Source organism: Octopus sinensis, linkage group LG15, assembly GCF_006345805.1.
Source record: "Octopus sinensis linkage group LG15, ASM634580v1, whole genome shotgun sequence".
Taxonomy (NCBI): domain Eukaryota; kingdom Metazoa; phylum Mollusca; class Cephalopoda; order Octopoda; family Octopodidae; genus Octopus; species Octopus sinensis.
The window spans coordinates 13,989,931-14,012,447 of record NC_043011.1 but is presented as its reverse complement, the minus strand read 5'-3'; the positions used below and the strand labels follow the sequence as shown (position 1 = coordinate 14,012,447).

Sequence of the window (22,517 nt, the reverse complement as noted above, 5' to 3'; positions counted from 1 at the left end):
TAATCAGCAAGGTTATGGGCTTTGATTGTGTGAGGAATGTGGAGAAATCTACATACATCTAGGAGAATGATGTCAGACACTTACTTAGCAGTCTATGGATGAGGAAGGGAGACCCACGATGGTCAGTGTGGAGCAAATGGGCTGTCACTAACTTACATGAATTATCACAGTTTTGTGGGTGAGGTTTGCCTCCTAAATTAGGCACCAATCTGCTAGGGAAATAGACAATGATGGCTGCATAAAGGATGAGTCTGGAGGAGTGAAAGAGGTGAACAGTAGTTGAGTGTTGGTCAGGTGAGGATATTATTCACTGGTGTTATTGCTTTAGAAGATTTGCAAGAAAGTAAAAAATTTCTAAAGTTTTCAGTACTACTAAAACAACTGTGCATAATAAACAAACAGGTAGCTTTGTAAGCAAAACTTGGTTATAGGCGAAGGAGTGGCTGTGTGGTAAGAAGCTTGCTTACCAACCACATGGTTCCGGGTTAAGTCCCACTGCGTGGCACCTTGGGCAAGTGTCTTCTACTATAGCCCCGGGCCAACCAAAGCCTTGTGAGTGGATTTGGTAGACGGAAACTGAAAGAAGCCCATCGTATATATGTATATATATATGTGTGTGTGTGTGTCTGTGTTTGTCACCCCACCATCGCTTGACAACCGATGCTGGTGAGTTTATGTCCCTGTAACTTAGTGGTTTGGCAAAAGAGACCGATAGAATAAGTACTAGGCTTACAAAGAATAAGTCCCGGGGTCGAGTTGCTCGATTAAAGGCGGTGCTCCAGCATGGCCACAGTCAAATGACTGAAACAAGTAAAAGAGTAAAGAGCTTCGTCATGTCTTCCAAAGATCAGACTACTCTTCTACTCACTTCCTTGTGTATATCCAATTCTAATTAATTTGGACTTCAATGTATCAACCGATTTCAAAGTTTCCTTTTAATAATTTATTATTGACAAGGGATGACAAGGTGTCGAGACTTGTGGTGATTTGGTGTACTTAGAAGACATGTCAATCTAAGTAAAATCATGGCCATTCATACCTACATGCATGTCATTTATGGCCTTGTCCCCACACCCTCTCCCAGCTGATAGATCTTTATCTTTGTTACTGATCGGAATAGGTGACCGTCTGGAAGGGATGTTCTCGTCGCTCCTTTCTGCCAACGGGTAGCCCCCCCCCCGCATACCGGTGCAACATCGACTCTACACTGCTGGCGCATCCCCGAATCTCCGCCCGCGTTCGCCCACCTTCATGCACTCGTTCGTTCGTCCTCTTGCAATCAAACGTTCCCTTGCCACCCGCGCCTGGGCGGGTATTTTTTTTCTTCTTTCTTTTCGTTTCCACTTTCTCGCGCCTCACCTCCGACCCCCAGCCTCGTCTTCGTTTTGTCTTGCAGGCGCTGATGTCACATAAAATGCACTCATGCCTGTACCACATGATTGCACCCATACCTGTAGCACATGAAAAGCACCCAACACCTTCTATAAGGTGGTTGGTATTAGGAGAGGCATCCAGTTGTAGAAACCATGCCCAAACAGACAGCTGGAGCCTGGACATCTCTCTTGTTGGCCAGCTCCTGTCCAACTGTCCAAACCATGCCAGCATAAAAAACGGATGTTAAACGATGATGATGAATTTTTGTATTTAGGAATGGTCATTTTGCCAGTGTAGCCAATAAAAACACATGCACTATATATTTGGTGTTACTTTGCTTCAGCGTTATTTATTTTTTACATTAATCTTAATCTTATTTCGGCCAGAGTTCTTTCATCACACTCCTGTGACCGCATCAGTGGTCCTTTGCTTTATAAGATGATGAATTTGATTTTCATTTATCTTTGACTTATATAAACAATGTCCAACAATATTTACATCTCCTACATTCAGATATAATCTTGGCTATTTCAAGTTATTGTGCTCTCCACATTTTGTTCACACTTGATTCACCCTTAAATAGTAATTAGTGTTAACATATTTAATGCAATGAGTATAAAAAAATATCTAATTAGAAATAATTATGTGGTGAGGTAGAAATAATATTAGTTGATGAATGTTATTTTCATTTTCTTGGTAAATATTATTCTAACTGCCTCACTGAATTATAGGCCTCATCTTACTTGCCAAAGTAGTGATGACAGAATCACTAAGTAAATGTAAAACAGTGTAGAGTAGTTGGGGTAGGAAAGCAGAATTGTTTGGAGAATAAATAACTCAGAAGTGCCATCTGCATAAAAAACAATAGTTAAGTTGATGGATGAGAGAAGTGAAGAATCCTGATTATTTAGAATGAAAAATTATTCTGAATCTATCATCACAAAGTCTTAGAGAGTTGATGGGGAACTAGAAATTTCTCGAGGTTTTCTTGTCATCGAAGATAAGAAAAAACATGTAACTGATCTGTGTTTGTTGTGTTGTGTTTAAGTGTTGGGTGTGATTGAACATATGATGTTAGAATTGTTGCTTGCAATAACAATCTGTGCTCTTCATATGCCCAGGTGGTCTCTCATTTTCAGTCTTTGTATGAATGGTCTATGTGCAGCTTGTGATGCCAAACATTGTTTTGTATTACTCTCTCTTTTACTCTTTTACTTGTTCCAGTCATTTGACTGCAGCCATGCTGGAGCACCGCCTTTAATCGAGCAACTCGACCCCAGGACTTATTCTTTGTAAACCTAGTACTTATTCTATCGGTCTCTTTTGCTGAAGCGCTAAGTTACGGGGATGTAAACACACCAGCATCGGCTGTCAAGCGATGTTGAGGGGACAAACACAGACATACAAACTCACACACACACATATCCAAATCCACTCACAAGGCTTTGGTTGGCCCGAGGCTATAGTAGAAGACACTTGCCCAAGGTGCCACGCAGTGGGACTGAACCCAGAACCATGTGGTTGGTAAACAAGCTACTAACCACACAGCCACTCCTGCACCTATTTTCTTTGTAGTTTGTTGTGGAGAAATATGGCAACATGGCAAATGGCTTTATATATTGGTTTAAAATTTGGGCATACTGCCAGTATCTTTGAGAATGTCAATTACATCAACCGGTACTTATTTTATCAACCCCAAATGGATGAAAGGCAAAGTTTGACATCAGCAGAATTTGAACTCAGAACATAAAGACAGACAAAATGCCATGGAGCATTTTGCCCAACATGCTAACAATCCTGCCAGCTCTCCACCCCAATGGTGTTATAAATTGTTTGTACTTGAGTACTGCTGTTTCTTTGTGATGTCTGTGGGTATAGTGAATATATCTGTTGGTCTTTTCACTTCCTTTACTACATTTGTGTGTGTGGTGTGACTATTGCAGAGGTGTAAGCATTTTTTAATGCTTTTGTTTTTAATCATAATGTTTACATTATTGACAATGATGTTTGGTTGTATTTGGTGTCCTATGGTGTTGAAGGTAACAAGGAAAATGAGATTTTATCTTTTTTACTTTTAGCATGTTTGTTCAGAGGTTTCTGGGTACTTCATTTGGGGGGTCATGTAGTTAGTTGCACAGAGAATAGTCAAAAAAGATGATTGTGATAATATTTGCATATGATCTTTTTCCTTTTATTTTTTTTTATCAATGATTATTTTTCTAAATTTTTACAAGTGTTTGCAACTCTTATTGTAAAAGAAAATAGTAACAGAATATTGTAGCAATGCTTCATTCCCTAACCAGATGGGCATAGAACAACATGACTGCCAAAACTCAGGGCCTTTAGCAAGGCAACGCAACATGTTGAACGGAGGGTGTCCCGCCCATAAGGGACAGTATCAGGACAGGTCGAAATGACTGTTGTACTAAATAAAGATTAATACCAAATCCATCTTCTTGTTACTTAAGAAACTATTATTATTAGTATCTCAACTAACTCTGCAGAATTCCTTAAGTAGGAAACATACCCTGACTGTGGATAACACCAGGTAGTCCAAACTGTGCCAACATATATACCCATTAGTCCAAATATATATATATATATATATATATATATATATATTTCATTTTTGGATTTGGTTTGCAAGATTCTTTATATGAGTTTGTGTGTTGAAGCATATTCTGTTGTGTCTGGGGATAGTCATTTTCTTTTTGTGCTTTATAATGTAACACACTCACCAGTTCATTATAAGGCACAAAAAGAAAATGACTCTCCCCAGACACAACAGCAGTATATATATATATATCCCCATTTTTAACTGGGGATAAATATTATCTCTCCGTATTAATATTGCCTCTGTCACTAATAAGTATTTTTTAACAAGCTCACTGACACCAGCATCTGTTCTGATACTGTTTTTCTATATATATCACTGTTATCTCTAGTGGCTTAGCCTCCATCACTGACAAGACCAAGGAAGGTCGAAATCACGTGATCTGGTGGTCTCAGCCCTGGAGATAGCAGGGATTTGTCTCCCCACCTAGCGATATAAACAAGAGTACATTTTTCACCATATGTGAGAGTTTCTCTCATGATATCTACCACAGTATAGTTTGTTCTAACAGAACATTCATGTTTAAGTGGGAACAAATATTTTCCCTTCTTCAGTTTTCGGATCTTTTCGGTTTGAACGGCAGTTTTTTAAAATAATTTCTAGGTAACTAAAACATTTTAAACTTCGTATACTGGTAGAATTTGTTTATAAAACATCTTTTTCACTTGGTTTTATTGAGAAAATTCTATAGTTTGTAAGATATTTGTTGTTTTTTTTCTTCAATTTCTGCAATTTCAACCAATCAATGACGTGTATTGAGGTAAAAAAACATTCTGTGCCGTATGAATATGTCCCTTGTTTAAGAAACAGATTGGGTTTATTTACATTTCTGAAGAAAAAAGATACCCTTCCCCTAACCCTAACTCAGATTGAAATGCAATAGATCGATACTAGGGTCATAATTATGGGTGACAATTTCATATGACACCACTAGAAAAAGCTGCCGTTCAGACCGAAAAGATCCCAGTTTTCTCATCTGAATCTCATATTTTCTCTAATAAATCTGTGTACTGTTGTCAGAAGTACTTTTAGTTTATCATTTGTACCATACAACTTGGAGTTAACCATATAGAAAAGATGGTTGTCGTCTCATAACATTTGTATCTAATCTAGTTTAACATGGTGGCTAAGGAGTAAGTTCTAGGCTTAAAATGAGTTGAGAGTAGTCACCTGTCTCCTGGGGAATATTCCTATTCTAACGGAAATAGTTGATGTTGTTGATGTTCTGGTTCAGTTTTTGTCGACCAGTATTCTATTGGTATTTTAGGTTTGGCTTTGTTATGTTTTATCATTTTCTTTTTGTAATTTTGTATTTTTTAAGTGTCCTATTTTAATTTCTGGTATATTTTTGGCTTTGAGAATATATCTTGGCCGTTGCAAGCCTCGCCTGGCCTCCATGCCGGTGGCACGTAAAAAGCACCATCCGATCGTGGCCGTTTGCCAGCCTCATCTGGCACCTGTGTTGGTGGCACGTAAAAAGCACCCACTACACTCACGGAGTGGTTGGCGTTAGGAAGGGCATCCAGCCGTAGAAACATTGCCAGATCAGATTGGGCCTGGTGCAGCCTTCTGGCTTCCCAGACCCCAGTTGAACCGTCCAACCCATGCTAGCATGGAAAGCGGGCGCTAAACGATGATGATGATGATCTTAAGTTGGCCAGTCTTTTGGGCATGACATTAGGTTTTGACCTGGGTTATTTTTCTTTCAAATCGTGTAAATAGTTGCAGTTTTTTTAGTAGTGTTCCTGTAAGATGTGCATGTAAATAAAGACATACCTCTTTTGTCCGTTTATGTGTTTTGTTTTATTTGCAACTCTTTTATTCAGATTTTCAGTTTTGTTGGGTACCTATTTATTTGTTTCTATTGATGTTGCCCACTGTTTTCCAGGTTTTATATATCAAAGGACACATTTTACTATTGACTTTGGGTTGAATGATAGTTTTTATTTGTATTGCCTCTCATTGTTTGTGGAGAAGAGTAGATTCATTTTGATGTTGGTGCAAACCTTTCTCTCATACTTTCACATATGGTTGTTGTTTTTGTTATTGTTATTCATGTTATTATTGTTATTAAGGCAGCAATTTGGCTGAATCGTTAGCTTAGTGGCATTTCGTCCATCCTTATGTTCAGAATTAAAATTCCACGGAGGTTGACTTTGCCTTTCATCCCTTTAGGGTCGATAAAATAAGTACCAGTTGAACACTGGGGTTGATTTTAAAGATTTTACACCCCCCCCCAAAAAAAAATTGCAGGTCTTCTTCCAAAATTTGAAATCATGCTTATTATTATTAGGATTAGGGTGGTGGATTGGAAAAATTATTAAAGCTTTGCAGTATATTCTTTTATTCTTTTACTTATGTCAGTCATTTGACTGCAGCCATGCTGGAGCACCACCATGACAGGTTTTTAGTCAAACAAATCAACTTCAGGACTTATTTTTTAAGCCTAGTACTGATTCTATCAGTCTCTTTTACCGAACTGCTATGTTATGGATACACAAACACACCAACACTGGTTGTCAAGGAGTGATGGGGGTGGGGACAAATATAGACATACATACATACATATATATTTAAAGAAAAGAAGGGTAAAGATACCGCTTGCTAAAAATTAAACCACCAATTCTATGATAAATACACACCTTGAAATACCATCCTGAAGGTAGGCATATTGTTAAAAATATTTATTACATTGCTCGTGTGTGTGTATTTATCGTAGAATTGGTGGTTTTAATTTGTTTAGCAAGCGGTATCTTTACCCTTTTTTTCTTTAAAAATTTTATATCTGTTCAGGTAGAAGTCTTGCTAGCCACCTCATTATTACTGTTTTTAACAGTAATAATACTTCACATATTTACATACATATATACAAATATATGGAGACTGGGAAGATAATAATTGTTTATTATTAACAGCAAATTAATCATCATTCCTTACAGCTGTTTCAATTAATACTCAGTAAATATTAAATTTACATGACCTGAACATAATATCATCAGAGGGGAAAAGATATTCCCTTGGAGGTTTTATATGTGTTTATGGATTTATTATAGCAGACTGAATGATACTGTTTATGATTTGTATTGTTATATGTTCAGGCAAAGGGTTTGCAAGTTGATTAGTGATAAGATGGAGTAGGTAAATAAATTTAGAACACTAAATGAATAAATTAGAGATGATAGAGGTAATTTAAATATAAATAAGGTAAGTTTATAGTTAGTAAAAGAATAGAATGTTCGTTTATAAGGTATAAATAAGTTATATGCAAGTACACACACACATGTACGCGTACATCCATACATATACACAGACATATACTCACAGATATATACATACACACATATGTACGCATACATGTACATGCACGACCACATTAATATGTATGCACACTCACACATACATACACATATGTATATTTATATATGCATTTACACATTTTACCTAATGGGTACACACACACACATATGCAATAGGCTTCTTTCAGTTTCTGTCTACCAAAACCACTCAGCCAAGGCTATAGTAGAAGATACTTGCCAAAGGTGCCACACAATGGGACTGAACCCAGAACCATGTGGTTGGGAAGCAAGCTTCTTACCACACAGCCATGTCTGTTCATACAAATTTATCCCAGTTCTTTACATTTTGAGTTTAAATCCCACTGATTTCAGCTTTGCCTTCCACCCACCCACCCAGGACCAATAAAACCAAGTACTAGTCAAGAACTGATCTACTCCTCCCTCCCTAAACTTCTAACCCTATTCCTATGTTAGAAACAATTATTTGGTGTTAACCTGTTCAGATGTGTTTTGGAATCAGCTTCAAGGTTCTGGATTTTAAGCTTCAACTCCATGCAAAAATAACTTTTAGGGTTTGTTTTCATACAAGAAGTCTGTCCATATGGGGTACGGAAGAGAAGTTTGTTAAACAACCTCATTTTATTTATATTATTTTAGATTTTTCGGGGTTTTTTTCCTTCTACATTTCTACACTTGCATTCACAAAATGGCAATTACAGAAAGCAACCACACCCTCTCAACAGAGAATGAAGACTATTATACAAGCCTGAAAATGAAAATTATACAAGCAAGGCATGCTTTAAAGTGGTGGGGTGGGGGTGGGAGTTCTTTTATCAACAATGAGACTACTATGAACAATTGTACTTTCTATCTTTCTATTTGTTTTAGTCGTTGGTTTGTGGCCATGCTGGAGCACCACCTTGAAGGGTATATATTTCTTTATTGCCCACAAGAGGCTAAACACAGAGGGGACAGATAAAGGGATTAAGTCGATTACATCAACCCCAGTGCGTACTTTATTTATTGACCCCGAAAGGATGAAAGGCAAAGTCAACCTCGGCGGAATTTGAACTCAGAACGTAGCGGCAGTCGAAATACCACTGAGCATTTTACCCGGTGTGCTAACAGTTCTGCCAGCTTGCTGCCTTTTACCACCATGAAGGGTATAGTCAATCAAATTATTATCACAGTGCTTATTTTTTTAAAATCTGGTACTTATTCTATCAGTCTCTTTTGACAAAGCGCTAAGTTACAGGGATGTAAACAAACCAACTCAAGTTATACAGTAGTTTGGAGACACACACACGTGTGTATGTGTACATATATCTTTTACTTGTTTCAGTCATTTGACTCTGGCCATGCTGAGGCAGCACCTTGAATGGTAACAAATCAACTCCAGGACTTAATTTTTTAAAGTCTAATACTCATTCTATGGAAATGTAAACACACCAACATTGGTTGTGAAGCAGTGGTGAAGAGACAGACACAAAGACTCACACACACACATACCATGGTTGTTCCTTCTCGAGCCATGCCTGGCTCTTAAGGGCCAGTTTCCCGGTTTCTTGGCATATAGGTTCCCCACCTGGATGGGACGCCGGTCCGTCGCAGGTGAGCTGCAAGATGCAGGAGGAAAGAGTGAGAAAAAGTTGTGGTGAAAGAGTCGGCAGAAGTTTCGCCATTACCTTCTGCCGGAGCCGCGTGGAGCTTAGCTGTTTTGCTCATAAACACACACATCGCCCGGTCTGAGATTCAAACCCGCGATCCCTCGACCGTGAGTCTGCTGCTCTAACCACTAGGCCACATACATACCGTGGGCTTCTCTCAGTTTCTGTCTACCAAATCCTCTCACAAAGCTTTGGTTGGCTCAAGGCTATGGTAGAAGTGTAATGTTCAGCACAGTGAGACAATCATATATAACAGGCTTATTAACCAATTGTAGATAGCTTCCCCCCAAAAAATGCTTAAGTGTTCTGCATTTCATAAGTATAGCTGTTTGTAGCAAGTTAGAGATTCCTTCCTTGCTTCAGTTGAAACCATATGATGTTTAACCCCTGGTCAGACCTGATTGAGCAAACCTATGGGCATATATATTTATTTGCATGCACATATGATGGCTGCCCCTCGTTATCGAGTATGGCCATTGCACGAAGCTTAACTGTTATTGGTGCTGTGATCGAATGTGACTTTTTAGCCCAGCTAAAGATCTACAATGTCTTGTACAGAATTGGCAGCTAAAACCTTTACCAGAAGTAGCCGGCTGTAGTTGTAACTGGGCTTCATGTACCTTTGCATGTCGTTTAAGTCCTGCCGAATTACACTCTCTTCCACATGCCTGACAGATATGATTAGTATGGTGTGTTACACCACCACCAGTGGCCAGGTCGTCACTCATCTGTCTTGCTTTATGACTACGAAGATGACTCTTGAGTCCAGCTTTACTGCATACATACATACATACAATGTGCCCTGGGTGAGGAGCGAACTCACAACCTTCAGATTTCTCTGGTTTCATTTTAGATTACGAGATTTGGATATCACTGATGGTGGTTATTAGTTTGGTAGCCTCCAGCATATGAATTAACTAGCAGTATGCCACAGCAGAATTGATACCAGTACTGGTTCCAAATAAAAAGTACCCAGTACACTCTGTGGAATGGCTGGCATTAGGAAGGGCTTCTTGCCATAGAAACCATGCTAGAACAGATAACGGAGCCTGGTGTGACCCCTGTCCTTACCAGCTCCAGTTAAACTCTCCAACCCATGCCAGCATGGAAAATGAACATTTGATGATGATGATGATATACTCTATAGGAATACTATACTGCTAGGTAAATGTTCCTATTTTATCATCAAGTCACAAAGATTAACATAATTGCAGTTGTTTAATGATATCAGGTATTCTTCAAAGCCAGTCCCTCTTGCAAACATTAGCTACACATTATGCAGTGAAGAAACGTAATAAATGTTATCAGATGTTAACAATGGAAAGAGTTATCAGTTAAAGCTGTGTACCTTGCCCACCCCTCCTCAAGTCATAAGTACCTGTCGCAGTCTGTTGAAAATAATAAAAAGAACAAAGAAAAGTAAAAATAAAAATAACTCGAAGGAAAAGCATATACCTCCAAATCAGACTAGGAAAATGTGTGAGGAGCTCATCTTCCTACATGATAAACTATGTTCCCAATTCTTTAAAAATAATGAAATGATAGAACTATTAAATGAACTGAAGGATGAAGGGAGCAACAAATTTTTGAGTAAGGAAAATATGGGCTTTAATTTTGTGGAGCAGTTGGGTGATAGGCTGTTAGTCAAAACTACATGATTAGTCCATGAATTACCTCTATGCAATTTCATAGTGTGTAAGGGATTTCTTTTCCTAGCATACTTGGATATTTCACTTTCAAGACACAGCAAGTGACCAATATTATGAGTCATTCTGACCAAACCTGTTTGGGTTTGGTCAGAATAACACACTGAAGAGTGAATTTTTATTATATATTTTTTAAAATTCATCATCATCATCATTTAATGTCCATTTTCCATGCTGCCATGGGTTGGATGGTTTGACTGAGGTCTGGAGAGTCAGTGGCTGCACCAGACTCCAATCTGATCTGGCAATGTTTCTACAGTTGAATGCCCTTCCTAATGCCAACCGCTCCAAGAGTGTAGTGGGTGCTTTTTACGTGCCACTGGCACAGGAGCCAGTTAGGTGGGACTGGCTTCAACCACGTTTGGATAGTGCTTTTTACATGCCACCGACATGTGGTCCTGGCATTGATCACATTCAGATAGTACTTTTTACATACCAGCAGCATGGGAGTCAGTCAGTGGGTACAGGCATCAGCCACGTTTGGATGGTGCTTTTTACGTGCCACTGGTACAGGAGCCAGTCAGGCGGGCCTGGCATTGACCACGTCTTGTTTTAATTATTGTGATTTCTTTATAATTTTATATGAGTTTATTAATTTTTAATACATTTATTGTAATAATGTCCTTACCCATCCTGTCTGTTTTATATTTATAATGTTGTCTTATAGTAACCCAACATAGTTTGTAAGCCTCATATTTTAAAGTTTGTGTGAATGAGCCCTTGGGGCTAATAAAGAACAAAGTATTAGAGTTAACAGGATTGTTAGAGCACTGGAAAAAATGCCTTGCAGTATTTATTCTGGCTTTTTACATTCTGCATTCAATTCCCTCTGAGATCAACTTTTCTTTTCTATCCCTTCGGAGTTGATAAAATTAGGTTCCACTCAAGTACTGGGACTAACTCTTGCTTATTTTATTCCATCATATAATTGTGTACCTTTATACAGTGTAAGAAAACATATTAACTTTTTTTTTTTTTTTTTTTTTTTACTATTATAATTATTATTAGTGGATGGCAGAATTGGAAGAGCATTAAACAATACTTAGTGGTATTTACTCATGTCCCTTTTGCATTCTGAGTTCTAAGCATGCTCAGTGTGCAAATTTGTGTTTTATCATTCTGAGATCAGTAAAAATAGTATCAGTTGAGTACCGAGATTGATATAATCAACCGTGCACTTGAAGATAAAGCCCAAGCGTGGCCATAGTCCAGTGACTGAAACCAGTAAAAGAATATCTTATTTGTACAGCTATATCCAATATTGATGCTGTCTGCTTAGTGTAAACAACTCGAGCTGTTACTTAAGCACCTGACTTGGCATAAATATTGCTCTATCTACGAACATTATAAATACACCTAATAGAAAGACCTGTTGAAATAGGTAACCTCTATGTTGTTGCTTAATCTACTTGAAGTAGCAAACATATTCCCTCATAGCACACCCTACAGTCCTGGTTCATTTGTACGTAGGAAAAAGGTAGATGGTCTCGGCTGGAGATCTTTAATCACAGGCCTGCTTGATCAGAGCTGACTTAGGCTGAACAGCAACAACCTAGTATAGGTCTTACAGCACATTTTGTAAAGTCCATTGCTAGGTTACCAAGCGTTAATAACTGTTGCCTATTTCCATAAAAATGTATGGAATCATACTGTGACATATACTAAAGCTGTTTCAGATTTCTAGTGTATGTACCCACTCCCTTACACACACACACGCATCTGCTTCAAAATACATCCCACCCTTAGCCTTGTCTTAAATGTCAAAACAGAAATAACATCAAAACTGGGGAGTCTCTGATGTTTGAAACTCAGCTGAAATAATATCTTGCTGTCTCTGGAGACTCTGGATTGGAGATAGAATCCCTTTCAAAAGGTTACCATCATCAGCAGCAGCAGCAGTCGTTGTTTGTCATTGTTACTATTATTATTATTAATTATTACTAACAGCATTACAGCAATGCTATCAGCTGCATTATCATTATTAATTAAATGTATATAATGAGATTATTGTGCACAGTGCTCAGGTGCACTACATCAATAATGAATATTATAATTAATTATTAAAAAAGAATTTTTAGAAACAAGGGCAGTGGATTGGTAGAATTGTAGTGTGTCAGACAAAATGCCTTTGGTATGCTGTGCACTTTGTTCCAAGTTCAAATCCAGGTCAGCTGTACCGTTCATTCCTCTGGGGTGAATAAAATAAAGTACCAGTCAAGTAGTGGTATTGACTTAACAGACAATATCTCCTTCAAAATTTACATCCTTGTACCCTGTACAAGAAATTATTATCCTCATTGAAGATCGCCCTGTCGCCTTCCTTTTAACCAGGAAGGGCAGGCTGTCCTTATGTGCCCTAGTGGCCATGGTGAAAGTGGTTGTATGGTGGATGAGATTAAAGGGGCTGAAGGCAAACACTTTTCTCTTTGGCCAATCCCTGATCAACTTCTTCAAGTTTCACTTGAAAAGGAAAATAAGGGTAGAGAGGGAAGTGTTGCCTTCTAGCCAGTTTGCTGGAAGGTGGATGAGCGTGAGGAGAATGGTGTGAGTGAACGGGCCTACTCTGAGCATGTCTGTAATCAGAAGAGGAAATGATAAAAGGCACCTGTCCCAGAAGCCAAGGCACTCATGGTTTTATGGGGTTTTTCCCAGAGCAGCCCTCAAATGTATTCTTCCTATTGAGAAAAAACGAAATTGTTAAAATTGTTTTTGTTTTTCTTTATGTTAAACCTGTTTACACGCAAAACCCTCATTCTTTGTTTTGTCTTGTACTGTCCATAATGCTGTTTTCTCAGTGTAAACCCTTGGTGGGCAATAAAAAAATGATTATAATTATTATAATTAAGGTGGTGAGCTAGTAGAATCGTTAGCACGCTGGATGAAATGCTTAGTAGTATTTCACCTGTCTCTGTGTTCTGGGTTCAAATTCTGCCAAGGTCGACTTTCACTTTCATCCTTTCGGGGTCGATGAAATAAGTACCAGTTAAGTACTGGGGTCGATGTTACTGACTATCACCCTCCCCCAAATTTCAGGCCTTGTGCCTATAGTAGAAAGTATTATTATTACTATTAAGGTGGCAATCTGGCAGAATCGTTAGCACACCAAGCAAAATACTTAGCTGTATTTCACCCATCTTTATGTTCTGAGTTCAAATTCTGTTGTGGTTGACTTTGCCTTTCATCCTTTCAGGGTCGATAAATTAAGCACCTGTCAGGTATTGGGGTCATGATCGACTTTCCCCTCCCCCCAAATTTCAGGCTTTGTGCCTACAGTAGAAAGGATTATTATTATTAAGGTGGCAAGCTGGCAGAGTCATTAGCATGCTGGGTAAAATGCTTAGCGGTATTTCGCCCGTCACTTCGTTCCCAGTTCAAATTCCACCGAGGTCAACTTTGCCTTTCATCCTTTTGGGGTCAATAAATTAAGTACCAGTGAAACACTGGCCTTGATGTAGTTGGCTAGTATCCCTCCCCATTTCAAGCCTTGTGCCGTTAATAGAAAGGATTATTATTATTATTAGGCAGCAAGCTGACAGAATCATTAGAATTCTTAGCAGCATTTCGTCTGTCTTTACATTCTGAGTTCAAATTCTGCCAAGGTTGACTTTGCCTTTCATCCTTTTAGGGTCATTAAAATAAGTACCAGTTGAGCACTGGGGTCGATGTAATCAACTTGTCCCCTCCCCTGAAACTGCTGGCCATCATCATCATTATTATTATTATTATTATTATTATAAGGCAGCGAGCTGGCAGAATCGTTAGCGCGGCAGGTGAAATGCTTAGTGGCATTTTGTCTGTCTTTATATTATGTTCCGAGTTCAAATTCCATCAACTGGGGTTGATGCATTCAACTAGTCCCCTCCCACAAAATTTCAGGCCTTGTGTGTGTAGTAGAAAGGATTATTATTATTATAGTTGTGACATTGCAGAATCATGAGAGCATTGGAGAAAATGTTTTGTGAATGTTGGCAAGGTGAATTTTGCTTTTCTCTTTCTGGGGTCATTGAAATAAAGTACCCATCAAATACTATGGTCAGTACAATGGACTGTTCCCTTTCCCCAAGTTTGAACAACTGTGTGGTTGTGTTAGAAAATATTTTTATTATTAGCATTATATTTTAAGGTGGCTGGATGGCAGAATCATTATCAGGCCAGGTAAAATGCTAAACAGCACTTCACCTGTCTTTACATTCTGAGTCCAAAAGCTACCATGGTTAACTTTGCTTGTCATCCTTTTGGGGCTCATAAGTGCTGGGGTCAATGTAATCGACTTGCCTCCTCCCTCAAAATTTCAGACCTTGTGCCTACAGTAAAAAGGATTAATATTATATACATTGTTATTGCTGTTATTGGATCTTTTCGCTTTGACCGGCAGATTTTTAAAATAATTTCCACGTAACTAAACACTTTTAAAATTCGTATTCTAGTAGAATGTGTTTATAAAACATCTATTTCTCTTGGCTTTCTTGAGAAAATTCTGTAGTTTGTAAGATATTTTCTGCAATTTCAACCAATCAATGACGTCTATTGAGGTGAAAACATTCTGTGCCGTATGAAAATGTCCCTCGTTTAAGAAACAGATTGGGTTTATTTACATTTGTGAAGAAAAAAGATACCCTTCCTCCCACCCCTAACCCTAACTAACCCTAAAAGAGATTGAAATGCAATAGATCGATACTAGGGTCATAATTATGGGTGACAATTTCATATGACATCACTAGAAATTATTTTTAAAATCTGTCGGTCAAAGCGAAAAGATCCCTGTTATTATCCACATTGTCACTGCCATCCTCCTTGAAAACCTTGTCAGTAGCATCATTTTTGGAGCGGCATGGATGGAGATGTGAACTGACAGTGTTGTTCTCTGTTTCTATAGTGGTCAGATCCCATTCAGATCAACGTTGTCTTTCATCAAGTAGCAGGAGTAGATTCTATCAACCATAAAATACTCCTTCCTTACAAATTTGTGTCATAGTCATTATAAATACAATGGGATCTCTATATACAAACATAATCTTTTTCCGGAGCTCTGTTTGTTAGCCAAATTGTTTGTTACGTAAGTAATTGAAATAGATATAGATAGGAGTAATCTGTTGCAAGCCACACCCAAACACCACATAAAGGCATGAAATGGCGTTTATTTGCCCATCTGTCAATAGCAAATGTGTGTGTGTGTGTGCTTCCTTTGTCTTCTGTGGATTCATGGTTATGTTTTTTAAAAAAAAAATGTGAAATATTATTTTCTATCTCCTGTACTCTTTTACTTGTTTCAGTCATTTGACTGTGGCCATGCTGGAGCACCGCCTTTTAAAATATGAAAATTTGAAAATTTAAAATATGAAAATTTGTAAGCCACATGAAATGTATATGTGGACATTAATGAACCATTGTCTTTTAATTTGTTTAAGTCATTAGACTGTGGCCATGCTGGGGCACTGGCCTTGAATTCTTTTTTTTTTAAAAAGCCTGGTACTTATGCTGAATCGTTATGTTACTGTGACATAAAGACACATGCACATATATTCTTTTACTTGTTTCAGTCATTTGACTGTGGCCATACTAGAGCACCGCCTTTAGTCAAACAAATCAACCCCAGAACTTATTCTTTGTAAACCTAGTACTTATTCTGTCGGTCTTTTGCTGAACTGCTAAGTTACAGGGACTTAAACACACCAACATCGGTTGTCATGTGATGGAGGTGGGAACAAATGCAGACACATACAAAAATATATACATATATATATGTTGGGCTTCTTTCAGTTTCCATTTACCAAATCCACTTACAAGGCTTTGGTCGGCCAAAAGCTATAGTAGATAATACTTGCCCAAGATGCCACACAGTGGGACTGAACCCAGAACCATGTGGTTGGGAATAAAGCTTCTTACCTCACAGTCACTCGTGTATATATACGACAGGCTTCTTTCAGTTTCTGTCTACCAAATCCACTCACAAGGCTTTGGTTAGTCTGAGGCTGTAGTAGAAGACACTTGTCCAAGGTGCCATGCAATGGAACTGAACCCAGCCACTTATATATACATGCATAGTCTATGCATGGTTTGTTGCAAATTTCATTAAAAAAACTGTTCATTAAATAATTCATTCATTTAGTGTACCGTTTATATATTCAATCCCAGCACTTTTGCATGTGCACAGCCTACTCATGGTTTGCTTAAATTTGCCTGTGATTTGTTGTTCAAATTTCAATTTACTAGGTGAATGGGCTCTTAATGTTTGGTATGTACCACCAAGCTAATCTTCAAATTTTTCCTATGCTTTGGAGTTAAGAGAGGACATAGAGACTTGTTTAGGTTTTTGCATATCCATGATCACGTTTCAGTGATTGTCTCTGTCTTTTGAAGACCATATTTATTAGTTTCAATATTGAACATGTATACCTGCATAGTCTATTTAAAAATCTGTTTTAGAATAAAAAATAGTATTAAAATACATCTAAAACAAGAGAGAAGTAATTTTTAGAGTAATTAATTATGTATGTTAGTGTATGTTTGTATGTACAGGTGTATGTGGGGTAGGTAACAATTTTGTGGTCATTTGAATTTTGCTGTATTATGTACACCCCAAAATATATTTTTGTTAGTGTATTTTAAAGATTGTATTTGTACTGCCCTACTTTCAAAATAAGCTATCATTATCATTGAGGCAGTGAATTGGCAGAGTCATTAACATGCCAGACAAATTGTATAGCAGCATTTTGTCCATCTTTATATTCTGATTCAAATGCTGCCAACGTCAAGATGGCTTTCATCCCTTTGGAGTTGATGAAATAAGTACCAGCTGAGCACTGGGGTCGATATAATCAACTATCCCTCCCTCTCTCACAAAATTTCGGGCCTTGACAGCCACTGCATTGACACCACCACCTCTAACATCTGAAACACAAGCCATTCCACAATGACCATCACCACAACAACAACAAACACAAAGTAAAAAGACTAGCTTTACAAACTACATGGCAATAGGCACAAAATACAAGGAATTAATGAAGTACATGATAATACACATCAGCATAATATCAGAAGGTTTTGTTACACCCACAATCTCCCCACCTGCACACATACAAATTGTTCAAACAATTAAAAAACATGCACACACTTAATAACCCAATTTCCACAGGAAATCAGAGATTTTTGAGGGAATTTCAACAAGAGGCGCAGGAGTGGCTGTGTGGTAAGTAGCTTGCTTACAAACCACATGGTCCCGGTTCAGTCCCACTGTGTGGCACCTTCGGCAAGTGTCTTCTACTATAGCCTCGGGCCGACCAAAGCCTTGTGAGTGGATTTGGTAGAGGGAAAGAAGCCTGTCGTATATATGTATATATATATGTGTGTGTGTTTGTGTGTCTGTGTTTGTCCCCCTCAACATCACTTGACAACCAATGATGTGTTTGCGTTCCTGTAACTTAGTGGTTCAGCAAAAGAGACCGATAGAATAAGTACTAGGCTTACAAAGAATAAGTCCTGGGGTCGATTTGCTCGACTAAAGGTGGTGCTTCAGCATGGCCACAGTCAAATGACTGAAACAAGTAAAAGAGTATGATTTGCTGCTGGAAGCACCCCAAGCCAACAGGAGGGACGGACAATCCACCCCTCCAAACAAAACCAAGTTTCCTTTTTCTATTCTTTCTCCAACAACATGGTAATGCACAGAATAGGCAGCGAGAACATATGTGGTCTGGGATTGCCTTGGAAGCAGGGTCACCTGCTCAATGACCTCAGAGCACTGAATGTCGACATGGTGGCCATTAGCGAAACCGAAATTTCCGACTCACGGGACTTCTGACACATTTTTTAGTGACTGAGGTGTACGCATCTCCAAGTTGTCTGGAAGTGGGAGGCAGAGTCACCATAATGGTTCAGAAAATTCTGGATCTTGCAATACGGATGATCTTCTGGATCTGGAAGGTAAGTCAGTGGTCCTGGATATGACAGGCAGCGAAGGACATACTTTCGGGTAAGTTGCTGTCTATGCCCCAACAGGGGCAGGATGACCTGATTTTCTTCAGACATCTAAAAACTTCCTGGGAATGTCCCACTCTTTAGTGTTAGTGGGGGATTGGAATGGAGTTTGAGATGTAAGGTCGGGATGTGTGGGGTTAGCAGAAAGGAGAGGAGGGTGCAAAAGCCTCACAGACCTGTTCAGACGATTCCAACTGTTTGACAGGTATCAACTGGATTTCCCTGATGTGCCAGTGTGGACCTGGTCAAACTGCATCAGGTCATCCAGAGCATATCTAGATAGGGTATTCTGTAGGGTAGCAGATAAGAAATGCATAGGTTGTCCACAGTTTAAAGTAGTCGACTACACAGACCTCAAATTCGTGATCTGTACTGTCAACTTAGGCTTCATAGACATGGAACTAGTTACTGGAAGCTGAACATGTCATTGTGGGCACGTAAAGATTTCAGAGACTGGGATTAGTGAACTAGTTAAGAGATTGTTGATAATAAATGGTGGTTTGCACTTAAAAGGTAAATTAGAGTAGAATTGACAAGGTTTAGCAAAGGACTAGCGGTAGAAAGAAACAGAGTAGAGGCAGAGCTTGTCAAAATGTTAGATGAAGCTTTTAGAAAAGGCATTGCAGCTGATGTACTCACAGCCAGAGTGGCACTCAACCGACTCTTCAACATGAAACATGAAGGTTATGTTGTCAGAGCTATAGCATGAGCACTTAGACATGAAGGGAAAAAGCCGTTGAACAGGCTTGAGTGACAGAGGCACGGCGTGGCAATAAATCCATGATTCAATCCTTGCTGGACCACAACAGGCAAATGATAATTGATCTGAGACAGATTTGTGTAGCCTTTCAGCAGCACTTTGCTCAACTGTTTGGGAGAAGCAGTGAACCAAGTTACAGGATGGATTTTACATCCTACCTCAACAGGCTGCTGCGGCGCTTGGTGAGGGAAGTGGAGCAGTGCGAAAGGCTGATAACAGCCTTTGAAATACAGGAAGGAATGGCTAGCTGCACAAGGGTAAATCACCTGATTTGGATGGTTTGCCCTACGAGCTTTACGCTTACATGCCAAACTTGTTTGGTGACCTCTTAGCAAACATTTATTGCAACTGGCAACAGAATGGGAGAATTTCCAGTTTTGTGAAACAAGGAGTGGTAGCATTGTTGAGAAAAGATCCAAACAAAGGAGATTCTATTGACAACTTTAGGCCTGCACTCTGTTGAGTGCACAGTTCAAAATTTTGGCCATTGTGTTAGCTATAAGATTAGTGCTTGTTGTTGGGGATGTGGTATGGGAGGCACAGACATGCGCCATCCTCATATGATACATCATTGTATCCACCTCATGTGATACATCAGTGGCTAGAAAACCTGGCACGGGTGGGGCCCCGATCAATTTAGATCAGTCTGAAGCTTTTGATAGGGTTGACTATCTATACCTGACAGTGCCACTACTACACAAACAGGAGGCATTGAGAGGCATCCTGCATGACCTGGGATGTGAGCGATGTATGTTGACATATGCCAACGTCACCATAGCAGTGTTGGATCATAAACACATGCTCTCAGAGACTATGAGGCAGTTTCAGGAGTGACAATTAACCAGGAAAAATTAATGGGCTTGCAACTTGGCACCTGGAGAAGCAAGTCCATGTTGTCCAACTGTGTCGTTGGGTGCAGGATGGACGGACTGGTTAAATTGCTTGGGGTCTGGTTTGATCCAGACCTCCAGATGGACAAATATTGGTCAGAATGACTACCTCTCACCCAGAAATGGGCTGAGAGGAAGCTATCCCTGAAAGGTCAGGCAGAGATGGTTAACAGGTGTGGTCGCCATTCTCCAGAACATATTTCCGCAGCTAGTTTCTTTAACGGTGCTGCAGTCCTGGGTAAAACAGAGACTGAGAGGGAGCATTTGGAAAGTGGAATACCTTCAAGTGCTTGCAGCCCTCAGCCAATTGGACATCCACTTTAGCTTTTTATAATGGATTAGTGGAGGGAAAGTGTGACGATGTTCTTGGGGAGACGTTGGGTGTTGAAGAAGATCAGCTAGCTGCTATTTTCCAGAGATCTTTTGGCCCAGAACCGATAGATAATTTCCAAAAATCTCTGGCCTGGCAGTGCTACCAAGGAGCTTTACCTGTTTGAGATAAACTTTACAGGCACTGAAGTGCCATCAGTTGAGCATATCCAAGATGCACACAGGACAATGAGATGGTCCAGCATGCACTCATCCAGTGCCTGAGCATTACTGACCTGTGGGTTTATGTCAAACACCTGCTGTTATGTATAGGACAGATCCAGCTGTCAACTGAATCTATCGTGAAAATCATTCTGCCACCTTCTTTTAACTGAGGCTGTGTTTTTTTGCCTGGTGGCCATGGCAAAAGAGGTTGTATGGTGGATGAGATTGAAGGGGCTGAAGCCAAACACTTTTATCTTCAGCCAATCCCTGATCAACTTCAAGTTTCACTTAAAAAGGAGAATAAGGGTAGAAGGGGAAGTGTTGTCTTCTAGCCAGTTTGCTGAAAGGTGGATGGAAGTGGCAAGAATGGTATGAATGAATGGGCCTGCCCTGAGCATACACCTGTAATTGGAAAAAAAAAAGAAAAGGATAAAAGGCACCTGCTAAAAGTCAAAAGTACCTATGGTTTTTTTGGGGCATTTCCATGAGCATGTTTCCTCCCTATTGAGGATCACAGATTGTTGATTTTTAAAAATTTTGTTTGTCTTGTTTACATGCAAAACTCTCACAACAACACACACTCACACACATACACACTCACTCACACACATACACACTCACTCACACACATACACACTCACTCATACACACTCACTCACACACATGCACTCACACACACATACACATACACATACACACTCACTCACACACATGCACATGCACTCACAGACACATGCACTCACACACGCACTCACACACACATGCATTATAGATGCAATATGCCTTGATTACCACACTACACCATCTCTATAATTAACACTTCACAAATGTGTACTGCACACACCTGGAACTGGAAGCATGTCTTGCAGCAGTTTAGAATACTTAATGGTAGTGATTTCAGAACCTAATGTGTGTAGAGGTATTACTAATGACATTAATATGTAATTTATAATTCATTGAAGGATATTTCAGCTGAACAGAACCCACCCCTCTCTGATATGTGTGGAATTTTAATTTCCACTTTAAACAAGATCCCGTTGATTTATGTTGATAGTGGTGAGGTAATCCTTACCTCCAGTAGTTCCATAGAGCCAAGTGGATTGAGTTTCGCTTAATCAGTGTTTCTTAACCATTTTTTTTTTTTTTTGCCTATGGACCTCTTTGATTTCTATTTTACTCTACTGGACCCTAATAATGTTTTTAAAAGTCTCATATTTTTATAATTAGATATTATTAGGGATTGTATTAAAAAAAAAATTGTGAAAATATTTTGTGTATTGTAGAAGTATAACTAATTTATTACTCTTTTACTCTTTTTACTTGTTTCAGTCATGTGACTGTGGCCATGCTAGAGCACCGCCTTTGGTCGAGCAAATCGACCCCAGGACTTATTCTTTGTAAGCCTAGTACTTATTCTATCGGTCTCTTTTGCCGAACCACTAAGTTACGGGGACGTAAACACACCAGCATCGGTTGTTAAGCGATGTTGGGTAGGACAAACACAGACACACAAACATACACACACATACATACATATATATATATACACATATATACGATGGGCTTCTTTCAGTTTCTATCTACCAAATCCACTCACAAGGCTTTGGTCGGCCCGAGGCTATAGTAGAAGACACTTGCCCAAGGTGCCATGCAGTGGGACTGAACCCGGAACCAAGTGGTTCGTAAGCAAGCTACTTAC

The 22,517-nt window shown here is 39.1% G+C and overlaps 1 protein-coding gene across 6 annotated transcripts in view; it reads left to right on the top strand.

Moving 5' to 3' along the window:
• Positions 1–22,517, top strand: part of LOC115219800 (protrudin) — a 95,253-nt gene that overhangs the window by 34,477 nt on the left and 38,259 nt on the right. The gene's annotated exons all lie outside the window — the stretch shown is intronic.